The 13929-nt window shown below is 43.4% G+C and overlaps 1 pseudogene; it reads left to right on the top strand.

Moving 5' to 3' along the window:
• Positions 1-6639: 6639 nt before the first annotated feature.
• On the top strand, positions 6640-12381 carry LOC140632470 (glutathione S-transferase P-like; annotated as a pseudogene).
• Positions 12382-13929: the final 1548 nt, after the last annotated feature.

Here is a 13929-nt window from a genome sequence, read left to right as displayed (position 1 = left end):
CAGTATCATTTTCAGAACTCAGTTTCCAAATTGAAAGGGCCCAGTGAGTACCAAGGAAAAGGCATAAAATAGTTTCAAATGAAAGGACATCATGATTGAGGTTTCAGAAAAATAGTGACAAAGAAAAGATTCCACAATTCTAAATTTCCAAAAAGGAAAAAAACAAATTTTATACAAAAATAAACAAAAAAACAAAATGGGAATCACAATGACTTTGGACTTCTTAACTGCAACCCTGGAAACCAGAAGATAATGGAGCAATGCCCTCAAAAGTCTATGGGAAAATGATTCCCAACCTAGAATCTTTACTGAATCAAATTATCAAACACATTAAGGATGTCATTAAAATATTCTCAGATATTCAATGTGTCAAAAATTTTCCTTTCTCAGAAAACTTCAGGAGGTTATACTCTACCAAAATGAAGGAGTTCACTAAAAATAAGTGAAGATCTGGGACATGGGAAATGAAACTCAACTTGTGAGAGGGAATGGGGATTCCCAGAAGGGTGGCACACAGAAATTCTAGGAATAAAACAAAACACCTACATCGGATCAGGCCCAAAGGCTCTGAAAGATAGCTCTTCAACATGACAAACTTGATAGATATCTGATATGCCTAGATGTAGAGAGAAAATTTAGATATTTTTTTAAGAGTATGAGATTAAATTGTGATAATTTCATAGAAAATTAAGTAAATGAAGGAACACTTATGCACTCTTGGTGGGAACATGAACTGGTGCAGCCACTCTGGAAAACTGTATGGAAGTTCCTCAAAATTTAAAAATAGAACTACTCTATGATCCAACAATCACACTACTAGGAATTTACTCCAAAAATACAAAAACAGCAATTCAAAGAGATAACATGCATCCCTATGTTTATTGCAGCATTATTTATAATAACTGAACTATGGAAGCAGACCAGCTGTCCATCAACAGAGAAGTGGATAAGAAGATAGAAGAGAAAACAATGGAATATTATTCAGCCACAAAAAATTTAAATCTTGCCATTTGCAACAACATGGATGGATCTAGAAAGTATAATCTTAAGCAAATACGTCAGAGAAAGACAAATATGATTTCACTCATATGTGGAATTTAAGAAACAAAAGAAAATGAGCAAAGGAAAAGAAAAAAGAGACAAATCAAGAAACAGATTCTTAACTATAGAGAACAAACTGATGGTGACCAGAGGGGAGGTTGGGGATGGGGATAGATGAAAGAGGTAATGGGGATTAAAGAGTACACTTAGCATGATGAGCCCTGAGTAATGTACAGAATTGTTGAATTACTATATTATACCACTGATACTAATATAACATTGTATGTTAATTGTACTGGAATTACAAAAAAAAGAAAAAAAAACAAATAAAAAAAAAGAAAGGGCACCTAGATGGCTCAGTTGGTTAAGTGTCTGTTTTTGGCTCAGGTCATGATCCTAGGGTCCCAGGATTGAGCCCTGCATCAGGCTCCCTACTCAGTGGGGAGCCTGCTTCTCCCTCTCACTCTGCTGCCTCCCACTGCTTGTGCTCTCTCACTCTCTCTCAAATAAATAAATAAAATCTTTTTTTAAAAAAAAAGAAAGAGGGATCCCTGGGTGGCACAGTGGTTTAGCACCTGCCTTTGGCCCAGGGCGCGATCCTGGAGACCCGGGATCGATTCCCACGTCGGGCTCCCGGTGCATGGAGCCTGCTTCTCCCTCTGCCTATGTCTCTGCCTCTCTCTCTCTCTCTCTCTCTCTCTGTGACTATCATAAAAAAAAATAAATAAAAATAAAAATATAAAATAAAATAAATAAAAAAAAGAAAGAAAATTAAGTAAATGAAAAACCAAGATAATTATTAAGTGTTGGGAAAATGAAAGTTATATAGGAAATGAATAGTAATCCTAGTACACTGTAGCTCAAATTGAATGCTGTATACATTGTCATAATATGGTAAACTTTGAATGCTAATTATACATAACCAAATATAGACTAGAGGCATAAGGGATGATGAGAGGACAGAAAGAGTGACATAGAGGAACAGAGGATGAAAAAGGGCTAAATCTTCATCTTCCACTGTGAAAAACCAACCAGATAATGTATAAATTGAAAAATCAGGAAGTAATACCGGAAGTCATTCAGAGATACAGAGATAAATATCCAAAGAATTAGCTAAAAAATATTTGAGGGACGCCTGGGTGGCTCAGCAGTTGAGCATCTGCCTTCTGCTAAGGGCGTGATCTCAGAATCCTGGGACCGAGTCCCACACTGGGCTCCCTGCATGGAGCCTGCTTCTCCCTATGCCTCTGTCTCTGCTTCTCTCTCTCCTGTGTTTCCAATGAATAAATAAATGAAATCTTTAAAAAAAATAAAAGTAACTTTAAAAAATTTTGAAATAGGAAGGTGAGGAAATGCTATTTTTCACGCAAGCCTTATAGATGTATTTGATTCTTTAAATATGTAAATTTGTCCTTTGATACAAAGTAAAACTAAATTTAAAAATAAAGAAAAAAATGCATCAAAGTCAATCGATTCTAAGCTGATTGTGAAAACAGAATGGCAGTCCAAATCCTCTCCCTTATGAAGCAACTTTAGGCTAAGGCTGAGGATGACCCCAAAGACCAACCTGGCCTTGCCCAGAGAGGGCTGGAGGCTAATTCTAGCCAGGAGGATGGACTCCAAACCTGAGTTTCCCCAGGGTAGGCAGGAGAGGGCTCCCTCCATTTTTCTAACAGGGTAAGAGGTCCCAGTTGTCACAGGCCCCACTGCCCAGGGAAGGAGTCCTGTGCCACCTGTCTCCTTGCATGGGGGAAGTGAGATAAAGTGATGGAAAGCAGGAAAGCTTGGTATCTGATACACCCTTAGAGGGATACAGGTTAAAGCAGGATTCAGCTCCCCCATTGTTCAGGTGGAAAAAGCTTGGCTCAGAAAGGGGAAAAGAACTGGCCCAAGTTTGCACAGTGCTGAGACTAGTCCTGCAATTAAACAAAAGAGCTCTGGGCAGACTTCCTGTATTCACATCCAAGTTCCAATAGCTGGATCACGGGGCAGAGGAAAAGAAAATACAAGTAGGTGTGTTGGAGACATCTTTTTTCCAGAAAGCAAGGAAATGCTTAAAGACTACTGGGATATGTCAGGATCCAGGATGTGGGGCGACTGGGTGGCTCAGTTGGCTGAGAGTCCGACTTTTGATTTTGGCTCAGGTCATGATCTCAGGGTCATGAGATAGAGCCCCACATCAGCTCTGTGCTCAGTGCAGAGTCTGCTTGATTCTCTCCCTTCTTTCCCCTCTGCCCCTCCCCAGTTCTCATGCTCCCTATAAATACATACATACATACATACATACATACATACATACATAAAATCTTTATAAGGAGACTCCTTAAAAGAAAAAAAAAAGATAGATCCAGGATCCAACTTGAATGGGCACCTGTTAGCCAAATAGGGGACAATTTCAGAATCAATTAGAATAATTTAACTTGCCTCTTTAGAAGAAACTATAGTTCAATCCCAGTTGATAAAGAAAATTCTTCTTTACAGAAGAATGCAAGAAAACTAACATAAAATAAAAGATAGAATTAGAAAATCACCTTTTTATAACCCCAGTGTAATAGCTGGTTCAGGCAAGAGCCACCCATGGATGCCAAAACCATGAGTTCAAAGGTTGGAGGGGGACAGGATACCCACACACTGTAGTATCATCCCGAAGGTCCTTGCTGGTTGCAAAGAGGGAAAGGCACTTTACAATGATGCAGTCTTGCTGTCACCACCAAGTGATCAAACTTAGCATTAACAACAGTGGGACAACCCTACATTATGTTTCCTAATGGGGTGTAATATTCTGCATCAGGTGAGAAATATCTTTGCTAACAAAATCATTAACCTGAATTTACCCTTAAACCTAAGTTCCAGTTTATAGTAATTAGAGGGATAGAAGAACAAGTTAAATGACACTACAAGGAAACAAATTCAAAGACAGTCTGCAAGACAGTGACTGTTATCATTAAAGAGTCAATGCCATGAAAAAAGTGTGTATGTGTGTGTGTGTGTGTGTGTGTGTGTGTGTAGAAGGTTTTATATTTTAAAAGATCAAAGAAATGTAGGAGTACCTGGCCAGCTCAGTCAGTGGAACATACCACTCAATCTCAGGGTTGTGAGTTCAAGCCCCATGTTGAGTGTAGAGATTACACAAAAACTAAAAAAACAAAAACAAAACAAAAAAAAAAAAACAAAAAAAAAAGAGATGAAAGAACTGTAATAACCAGATGCAATTTGTGAATCTTGACAAGATTCTGGTTTGAAAAAAAGCTATAAAAAGACATTTTTGAGAAATTGAGGAAATTTGAATCTGGATAGAATATTAAGAGGATATTTGGGATTTATTGCTTTTCTTAGGTGTGATAATGAAATTCTTTACTATAAGTGAATATCTTTTGGGAGCTGAAGGCTGAATGAAATACTTGGAGATGATATGACATGATGTTTGCAACTTACTTTCAAATAGTTCACAAAAAAGATACAGATAGATAATAGATAATATTAACAATAGTTGACTATAGATGGTGGGGTATAGGAATGATCACTTTTCTATATGTTTGAAATTTTTCATAGTAAATGGTTGGGAAAAAAAGGCAACTGTATACAAATCCTATATAGGAACTGTGTTGGGTGCCAAGAAGACACCACATTCTCAACACTGTTATATTGACACTTGTGGGGATAGTGGGCTCTTTTGCAGCATAGGCACATAATATGTGCTGTAATCTTTGTTGGACTTTCTCAGTAACTATCAAAAAGTTTTTTGGTCTTTTTTCACAGGAAAAAATTCCAGCTCTACTACTTACTAGATGTGTGATTTTAAGCAGATCGCTTCCTTTTGCCTCCATTTCCTCATCTGTAAAATAGGCATACAATAGAATCTATCTTATTGGATTTCTGGGAGAATTAAATGAGTTAATACACATGTGCCTGACACAGAGACTAAGTGTGCAGTAAAATTTCGGTAGCTCTATGATTTTTCCTGAAAACTTGCTAAATCTGAATCAGGGACCCTGTCTGTGTACAGAAACTTGGAGCTGCTCAGCAAAAGAGAGTAGCAAGCATGTTTGTTTGAGCATGTTTATCCTCCCACCTGGGACCTTCCTGGGAGTCTCATAGTGTACACGTCAAGCTGGTTAGTTGAAATGCCTGCCCTCCCCTGGTCTCAGTACTCCAGGCTCCAGAGGTATGAGCTCCTGCCAGTTCACTTGGGTAAGCCTGGGGGTGGAGTCTCCCGGGACATCAGGCCCACGCTGTTCTCTTCCTTCGTCCCTAAATCCCTGACAAAGAAGAGCTGCCCCAGGTGGCAGGCAGGCAGTGCATGTCCAGCGCTGTCCATACCACACACGGCCCAGCCATATTTTGGTGTGGGGCTTCAGTGGATCCTAGTACCCTTGAGCCATGAACACAGAGCCAGGAAAGGGGCTCTTTGTGGGGAAGGAGCAGATCTGGGCTCCAGTCTATCTGCTACAGCCGCTCCAGGCAAGTTACTTACTTTACTTCTTTCATTCACTCGTTCAATAATTATTTATTGTACATCTACTTTGTGCTAGACACTATCCTGGGTATTTGGGCTTTATTAATGAACAAAGCAGAGAACTATCTCTGCCCTTACAGAATTTACATTCTACAGGAAGATAAACAAGTAAACTATATTGTTTGTTAGAGAGAGATGAGCAAGCTGGAAAAAGGTATTGCTGGGGCAGGTGGATGAGGGCAGGTTTCAGCACTTGATAAGGTGCTGGGATGGGCTTCACTGGCAAGGCCAGATTTGAGCATAAGCTTGAAGGAGGTGAGGTAGTTTACCAAGCCCATGTCTGGGGAAGAGGGTCCTCAACAGAAGGAAAAGCCAGAGCAAAGACCTCATGGTGGGGATGTGCTTGGTATGGCTGAGGAAGAGCAATGAGGCTAGTGTGGCTGGAGTGGAGCCACGGAGCTGGATAGTGAATGGACATGAGGTCAGTGATGTATGCAGCCAGACACTGCGGCTATTTTCATGACTTTGGCTTTTACTCTGAGTGAAATATCAAGAGCCACGGGAAGTCTTTGAGCACCGGAGTGCTGTTATCTAATTGTGTTTTAAAAGAGCTACTTGGAAAAAATAAAAATAAAAAATAACATAAAAAATAAATAAAAATAAAAAAATAAAAGGGCTGCTTGGGCTGCTATGCTGAGAATCTGCGCAATAGGGACAGATAATCTCCACTGACTCGTGGGACTGCTCTGAAGGTCTAAGGAGAGCCTGGATGGAAAGCACTTTGTAACAAAAGGCCCTGAATATAGTCCAGCGCTTCTGGGAAAAAGAGACTAGCTATTCTGTTTCTTCCCACCTTACCAAAGGCACAATTGAGCAAGGAAAGGATTTGACTCACCCAAGGTCAGATGTTCTACAACCAATTTAGGATCTGGAACTCCCAGACTCTTCTCCCAGATGCCATCTGGCAGGTAGGTAAATAGCCTTTGGACTTGTGATCTCAGCTAGTGCCTCTGAACAGGACTGACTGAGTAGTCCTCCCCTGTGATTCATTCACCCAACAAGTATGTGCTAAGCACCGGTTCTATGCCAGGCACTAGGATACAACGGCATTTGAAAATACCTGGTGAAGGCTCAGAGACTAGGCTACCAGTGGCTGGAGTTAAGCTTAGGGGTCAGGAGTCAGTCTGTGGCTGGGGTCAGGTCACAGCATGAAGCTAGAGGCAGGGAGACCAGTTAGAAGGCCGTAGTGAAGTCAGACTAGAAAGGCAAGGCCTGGTGGAGCCTACGGCTGGGAGCATGGAATAAAGGGGACGAAGAGTAAGAACATCAGGAGGAAAGTCCACGGGACTTGGGCCAGTCTGGATATGGAGAAAGGGGTGGGACCAAGATGTTGCTGAGCATTCCTACGTGGGTGACAGGGAAGATGATGTCATTCACGGAAATAGGAAGTCCTTAGCACATTTGAGGAATAGAAAGAAACGGCATACGTCTGAGCATTTTGAGCAAGGGGGAGAGTGGTTTCAAATGTTCATGGAATAGGCAGGGACCAGATCATGCAGGCTTGGGTGTTAGTGGGTATTATTTCAACACAGTGGGAAGCTAGCAGAGGGTGAGAGGCAGGAAAGGGCTGCTTTTGGTTTATGTTTTAAAATGATGTGTGGCATATAGATTTAAGGGGAGCAGGAGTGGAAGCTTGGAGACCAGTTAGGAATGAAGTAGCTTAGGTGAAAGATGGTGATTTCCGGTGGTGGTGGAGATGGGGAGAAGTGGATGGATTCCATAGCTGTTTTGAAGGGAGAGATGTCAGCACCAGCTTTGGGAATGAGATCACTGATGGTGCCTGTGTTTGGGGCACAATAGATGGTGGCATTCATCAAGATCGGGAAGATGGGAGAGCACATTCTGTGTCAGACAGCCTCCAGAGTTTGGTTCTGGCTATGTTGTGTGACACCCACATGTAGACATCCAGTAGATGGTTGACAGTACCAGACTGACACTTAAAAAGAGTGAACGTAGACGTCTGTAAATGATCAACTCGCAGATGGTTTAAAACCGTGGGACTAGGGCTGACCTCTGGGGACCCTCAACATTTAGAGACTGGATGGAGGAGCAGCCCTGACCGTGGTGGAGGAGCCATCAGGAAGAAGCAAAGCCAGGAGAGGGTGCACTCACAGATGCCAATAAAGGAGCGGAGGAGGAGTGTTAACTGTGTGATACCGCTGCGAGGACAAGGTGGAGGAGGAGGCCCGTTGGGCTTGGTCACGTGGAGGCCATGGGAGACGAAGACAGGAGGTCAGTGAATTGGGTTGGAGGGTGACTGGGCGGAGAAGTGGTGCCAGCATGCAGGGGGAGCAGGGAGGTGGGGGGGCAGCAGTTGAAGAGGACTCAGGTCACGGTTTTTGAGTATGTTTGTGGATGGGAATGACTCAGGAGGGAATGGGCAGGGGCTGATGGTGCTGAGGGGTCCTGCCGACTCCTACACAGCAAGTCCTGAGGTGCTTCCGCAGAAGCTGCCCCTCCAAGCAAGGCCGCTCTGTCACCCAGCCTCCTTCCCAGTGCCTCCTGTCTGTGGCAGCCAAACGAGCTCCTTGACACGTCTCTTCTGCTCCTCGGGACTCAGCTGTCCTGCTTCTGCACGGCAGCTCACTTCCCAAGTGCTGCCACCAACAGCACCATCCACTGGATTTGAGGAAAAAGTGGCACTTCCTGAAGTACACCAAGGCCTTCAGTCCTGGCTTTCATTCCCTCTTGGTGTCTCACCTCTTTGAGTATAACTGACTCCCACATGGTTTCTCATTTTATTGTCACAACAGCCCTATGAGCCTCAGGGAGATAATGAGATCTATAAGTAGGCGCTAAGCGTGCTGGTAAGTGGCAGGGACTTGAACGCAGGTCTGAGTTATCTGCAGATCCCATTCTCTTAACTACCATGTCATGCAGCCTCCACAGACCTCTTACTCACTTCGGCCAGTCATAGTGAAGACCATGCCTCCTGTACCCCTAATTCCCATGGGATAGATTTGAAAGGCAGATGGGATCCTTCCCCCATCTTTGTTTCATGGTGGCAATTTCTACAATTACTCTCCAGACAAGCTCAGTATCAGTTCACCAGGCTTCTGTCCTACCCAGGAATGACCTCTTTCGAGCATTTCCTCACATCCCTGATGTTTACATGCCTCCAGGGACAGAGAGCTCACTACCTCCACGAACAGCCTATTCTAAGCAGTATGATAGCATAGCTATCCAAAACACGGACTCCAAGCTTTGCGCAGTGGCAGTATCGGAGCCAATGAGGTTTATCCACGGAGCGTTTATTGCTAATCAAAACACGGATTCCAGCCCACATTGCTGTGGGTGAATCTCAACTCTGCTACCTACTAGTGTCCAGTGCCTCAGTTTCCTCATCTGCAAATGGCAATGATAGTTGTACCCACTTCCAATTGTGATTATGAGGATTAAGAAGATGCTACATTTAAGCTGCTTGGTAAGCATGTAATACATTTCAGCTATTAACATCATCATCACTGTTTTTCCTGAGGGAAAGCTACAGCTTACCTTACTATAGTCTCCACCCATTGGGCCCTTGGAATAGTACCCTCTTCGGCACTCACCTGCGGTTCTGCAGTTCTCAATTTTCATTTTCTCCTGACGCAGGGTTTGGATTTGTTTTTGTTTTTAGGGTTTTGTTTTTTTTTTTTTGGTAAGCCCAGTTATTCATCATGCAAACATGGTTTTCCTGAGATTATTTCTCCTTGACAGAGTCCCTGGTTGTTTGCCAGGCAAGCTCAACATTGCCAAATACATAACTAGGGTGGGAGAGTGATAGCTGAAGGCTTTGCCTCCTCCCCTCGTAGGCCCTCTTGTTGGCTCTCAGGCTTTTGCACTCCCTGGATTTAGAATCTTGTCAGTGGGGGCCCATAACTGCATATCTACCATCAGGGCAAGATTAGGTGATGATGAAGAGCCCAGATTCTGGAGACAGACAGAGCCAAGTTCAAATTCAGACTCGTCTGCTTATTTGCAATGTGTGATCTTGGCCAAGGCACTCAGTGTCCCCAAGCTTGAGCTTCTTCATCTGCAAAAATGAGGATAACCACCTTGCTTACTTCATCAGGTGCTATGAGCATGAAGACAGTGCATGGCGTGTAAAACACTCAGCACAGTTCCTACCTCAACATTTGCCATGAATATTCTTAGGGCTGTGTTGTCTAATAGGGCAGTCACTAGCCACAAGTGGCAGTTGAAGCCTGAACTGTAGCTAGTCTAAATTGAGATGTGCTGGATTTCAAAAACTTAGTATAAGAAAAGAATGTAAAATATTTTAATAATTTTCATATTATTATGTTGAAATGAAAATATTTCGGATATATTGCATTAAATAAAATATAATTACTATTATTTTTTCTACTTTATTAACAGGTTTACTAGGAAATTTGAAATTACATATGGCTCAGTTTTGTGGTTTGCATTATATTTCTTTTGGACAGTTTATTATTACAGCTGAGCTTTTGTTGTTTTTGTGGGGGTGATGGTGGTAATGGTTGGGTTTTTTCTTTCTAGTAGAGGAGAAAAAAAAATAGTACAACTGGTTTTGGGGTATTTGAATTTCAGCAGCTGTACCTGTCTCTTATAGATGGTATTTGAGCTGCAAGGGCTCTTTGGAGATTAAGGAGATCCAATCTCCTCTGTAAAGATGGGGAAACTGAGACCTACTCACAGGCCCATGGGATAACGCCTAGGGCGGACCTCAGATCAGAACCCAGACTTCCCCATTCCAGCAGGCAGCTTCCTGTTAGAATGATGCTGCCACCTGGTGGTCACCCATGAGTGAGCGCTCTAACAAGGAGCAAGACTTGGCTGCCGTCTACGTCCCTGTTCTCTGCAGAAGCGAGGACGGGAAGATCCTCGTTCTCCACCTCCTTGCCAGTCTGCCTGTGACCGGCCCCAGCATGCCAGGGGTATGAAGTGTGCAGGATTAAATCCCAGCTCTGTCCCTTTCTCGCCATGTGCCCCTGCACAAGTCACTTATCTCTGATCCTTGGTTTCCCCATATGTAAAATGTGGGTATTAACAATACTTACCTCAAAGTGATTACATGAGGCAACACCAGTAATTTGAGTCAGTAAATATCTACAAAGCACCACCACTTATGCACTGTTCCTGGTACTGGGATATAGCAGCGAGCCTAAAAAGTCCAGTGGTTTTCAGGGTGTGGTCTTTAGACCACAGATAGGCAGCAGCACCTAAAAGTTTGTTAGAAATGAAAATCTTCAGGCCCCCATCCCAGATCTACTAAATCTGACACATGCTCAAGGTTGAGAACCAGCAGACTTAGACACATAGAGGTATGTATCGGGTGGAGTTGAGTGCTATGAAAATGGCAAATAAGTGGTTAAATATCTTGAGAATAATAGCTGGAGGGGGGTGGGGTAAGTATGGAATGCTAACTGATCGGTGGTCTGGCCGAGCCTGTCTGATAAGGTGACAAGTTCCAGCAGAGATCTGAAAGCAATTATTTAGAGAAAAGGTTAAAGGGTATGCCTTTTGTTCTTCCAGACACTTCCTATATTTATAGTAAGTCCTGGGGATATAATACAGGTGACTGTGGTTAATATTTCCAAAAGATACTTCCTGCAAATTGCACACACAGATTCTGCTTACATCTCATTGGCCACAATTTAGTCATATGAACTACACTTAACTGCCTGAGGAGTCTTTTTATTTTTATTTTTTTAAGTAGACTCCATGCCCAGCATGGAGCCCAACAGAGGATTTGAACTCAAAAGATCAAGAGTCGGATGCTTAACTGATTGAGCCACCCAGGTGCCACTGAAGTCTGATCAACCGTACATCTAGCTAAAAATTGAGATTCCTTTTTACAAGAGAAAATGAAAAAGAAAAAGCATACTGGGAAACAATGGTCTCTGCCACACTGAGAGATTCTGATGTAACTAGTCTTTAGGGGCCTGGTTTATACTTGTATGCCTCCAATGATGGGGAGATTCCTATCTCACAAAGCAGTTTTATTCCCTCTTTGAACAGCTCTTTTAGAAAACTCCTTGATAACTCAAGTCTACCTCTCTACAACTCCTTGCTGACTGCCACCACCACCGCCACCCGCACTGCAACCATGCCACCCTACACCATCATCTACTTCCCTGTTCGAGGGCACTGCGAGGCCATGCACATGCTGCTGGCTGACCAGGGCCAGAGCTGGAAGGAGGAGGAGGTGACCATGGAGACCTGGATGAAGGGCTCACTCAAGGCCTCCTGTCTTTATGGGCAGCTCCCCAAGTTCCAGGACGGAGACCTCACCCTATACCAGTCCAATGCCATCCTGTGACACCTGGGCCGCTCCCTCGGGCTCTATGGGAAGGACCAGCAGGAGGTGGCCTTGCTGGTTGTCGCGAACAATGGTGTGGAGGATCTCCACTGCAAATACGTCCTCCTCATCTACACTAACTAGGAGGCAGGAAAGGTATGTGAGGGCACTACCAGCTTACCTAAAACCTTTTGAAATGCTGCTGTCCCAGAATGAGGGGGGCCAAGCCTTCATTGTGGGCAACCAGATCTCCTTTGTGGACTACAACTTGCTGGACTTGCTGTGGATTCACCAGGTCCTGGCCCCCAGCTGCCTGGACTCCTTCCCGTTGCTCTCGGCCTATGTGGCCCACCTCAGTGCCAGACTCAAGCTCGAGGCATTCCTGGCATCCCCTGAGCATGTGAACCGCCCCATCAATGGCAACGGGAGCTTGTGGAACCCTGGGCGGGAAGCTGAGGGGCTGCCTGACTTCCTTTCTCCCTGACCAATAAAATTTTCAAGTGAGAGAAAAAAAAACAAAAACAAAAAACCTCCTTCCAAAAGGCCAAATCCTACAACTTTAGGACTACACATGATTCATTGCCCCTCCTCCCCAAAACAGATTGACCAATATTAAGTGTCTTTGGACCACTAGGGTCAATGTCTCCCCTGAAGCCATGTCTTGGGAAAGGTTTTCCTGATCTCGCATTAAGAGATTGAAAATGACCTTGATAGTAACCTCTTAGATGAGAGGGAGCCACATCACCCAGGTCAATGAAAGTTAACTGGAAGGCTAGTGCTCTCACTCAGGCACAACAGGAAGGAAGCAAAGCAGGAACGTATTCAGTTCTAATCCCATTGGACTTTTGTAATTTCTTTTTTAAGATTTTATTTATTTACTTATTCATGAGAGACACAGAGAGAGAGGCAGAGACCTAGGCAGAGGGAGAAGCAGGTTCCCCCCACAGGGAGCCCGATGTGGGACTCAATCCTCGACCAGGGCTCATGCCCTGATGAAAGGCAGATGCCCAACCACTGAGCCACCCAGGCATCCCTGTTTTGTAATTTCTTTAGATTTTGCAGTTCAGTAATTCTTTCTTCTCTTGGCTCTAATCTGCCATTGAACCCATCCACTGAATATCTAATTTCAATAACTAATGTATTTGGTTCCTTTTCAGACATCTGATTACTTCTATTTTGCCTACTTTTGGGTTCCATTGGTTCTTTAAATATTTCATATGTAGTTGTATTTTGTTCATTCTAACGTGGAGTCTTTGGGGTATATAAATGTTTGTTGACTCTTGTTTGGGTACCTACTTTCAAGTGTTGGTATCTTTCTTGGGGGGAGGAGGGCTCCTATTTGGTTGAACCTTATCTGTGGGAACCCAGAGGGCCTCAATTGTGGTTCTTTCCAGATTTACTTTTACTTTTTGACTGGAGCACGGAACAGTCCTACTCAGGACTAATTAGCCCAATCTCAGGACTTCTGGCTTATTGTGAAGGTGAAGCTCAGCGCCCTCATCTGGAGGCTGAGGACAGAGTTAAGGGCAGAGCCTAAACTTAACTTCCTGGCACGGACTTGGTATTTGCCAGGAGGGCTACCCCAACTTTCTTTGCCTAAGAGCTCTGTGTTCCCTCAGCCATTTCTTATTAATGGACTTTCCCCCTCATTTCTTGAATGCCCTTGGAGATTTTTCTTTTCTTTCTTTCTTTCTTTCTTTCTTTCTTTCTTTCTTTCTTTCTTTCTTTTTCTTTCTTTCTTTCTCTCTCTTTTTTTTTTTTTAAGATTTTACTTATTTATTCACGAGAGACAGACAGAGGCAGAGGCACAGGCAGAGGGAGAAGCAGGCTCCTCGCAGGAAGCCCGATAGGGGACTGGATCCCTGGACCGTGGGATCACAATCTGAGCTGAAGGCAGATGCTCAACCACTGACTACCCAGGAGTCCCTCCTTTATTTCTTTGAGGCATAGGAATGCATATACTTATGTTATTGAGGATCCAGAAAGGCTCTTTAAACTATCTAGTTTATAGAATCTATTTAGTTTACAGAAGTGGGAAGCCCGTTCACCTATTCTTTCAGTGATTCACTAAACAAATCATTACTGAGCCTATACTTTGGAGACTGCGTTG

The sequence above is a fragment of the Canis lupus genome, chromosome 4 (genome assembly GCF_048164855.1).
Source record: "Canis lupus baileyi chromosome 4, mCanLup2.hap1, whole genome shotgun sequence".
Taxonomy (NCBI): Eukaryota; Metazoa; Chordata; class Mammalia; order Carnivora; family Canidae; genus Canis; species Canis lupus.
The sequence above is the reverse complement of the archived record's forward strand: the minus strand, read 5'-3'. Positions and strand labels throughout refer to the sequence as shown.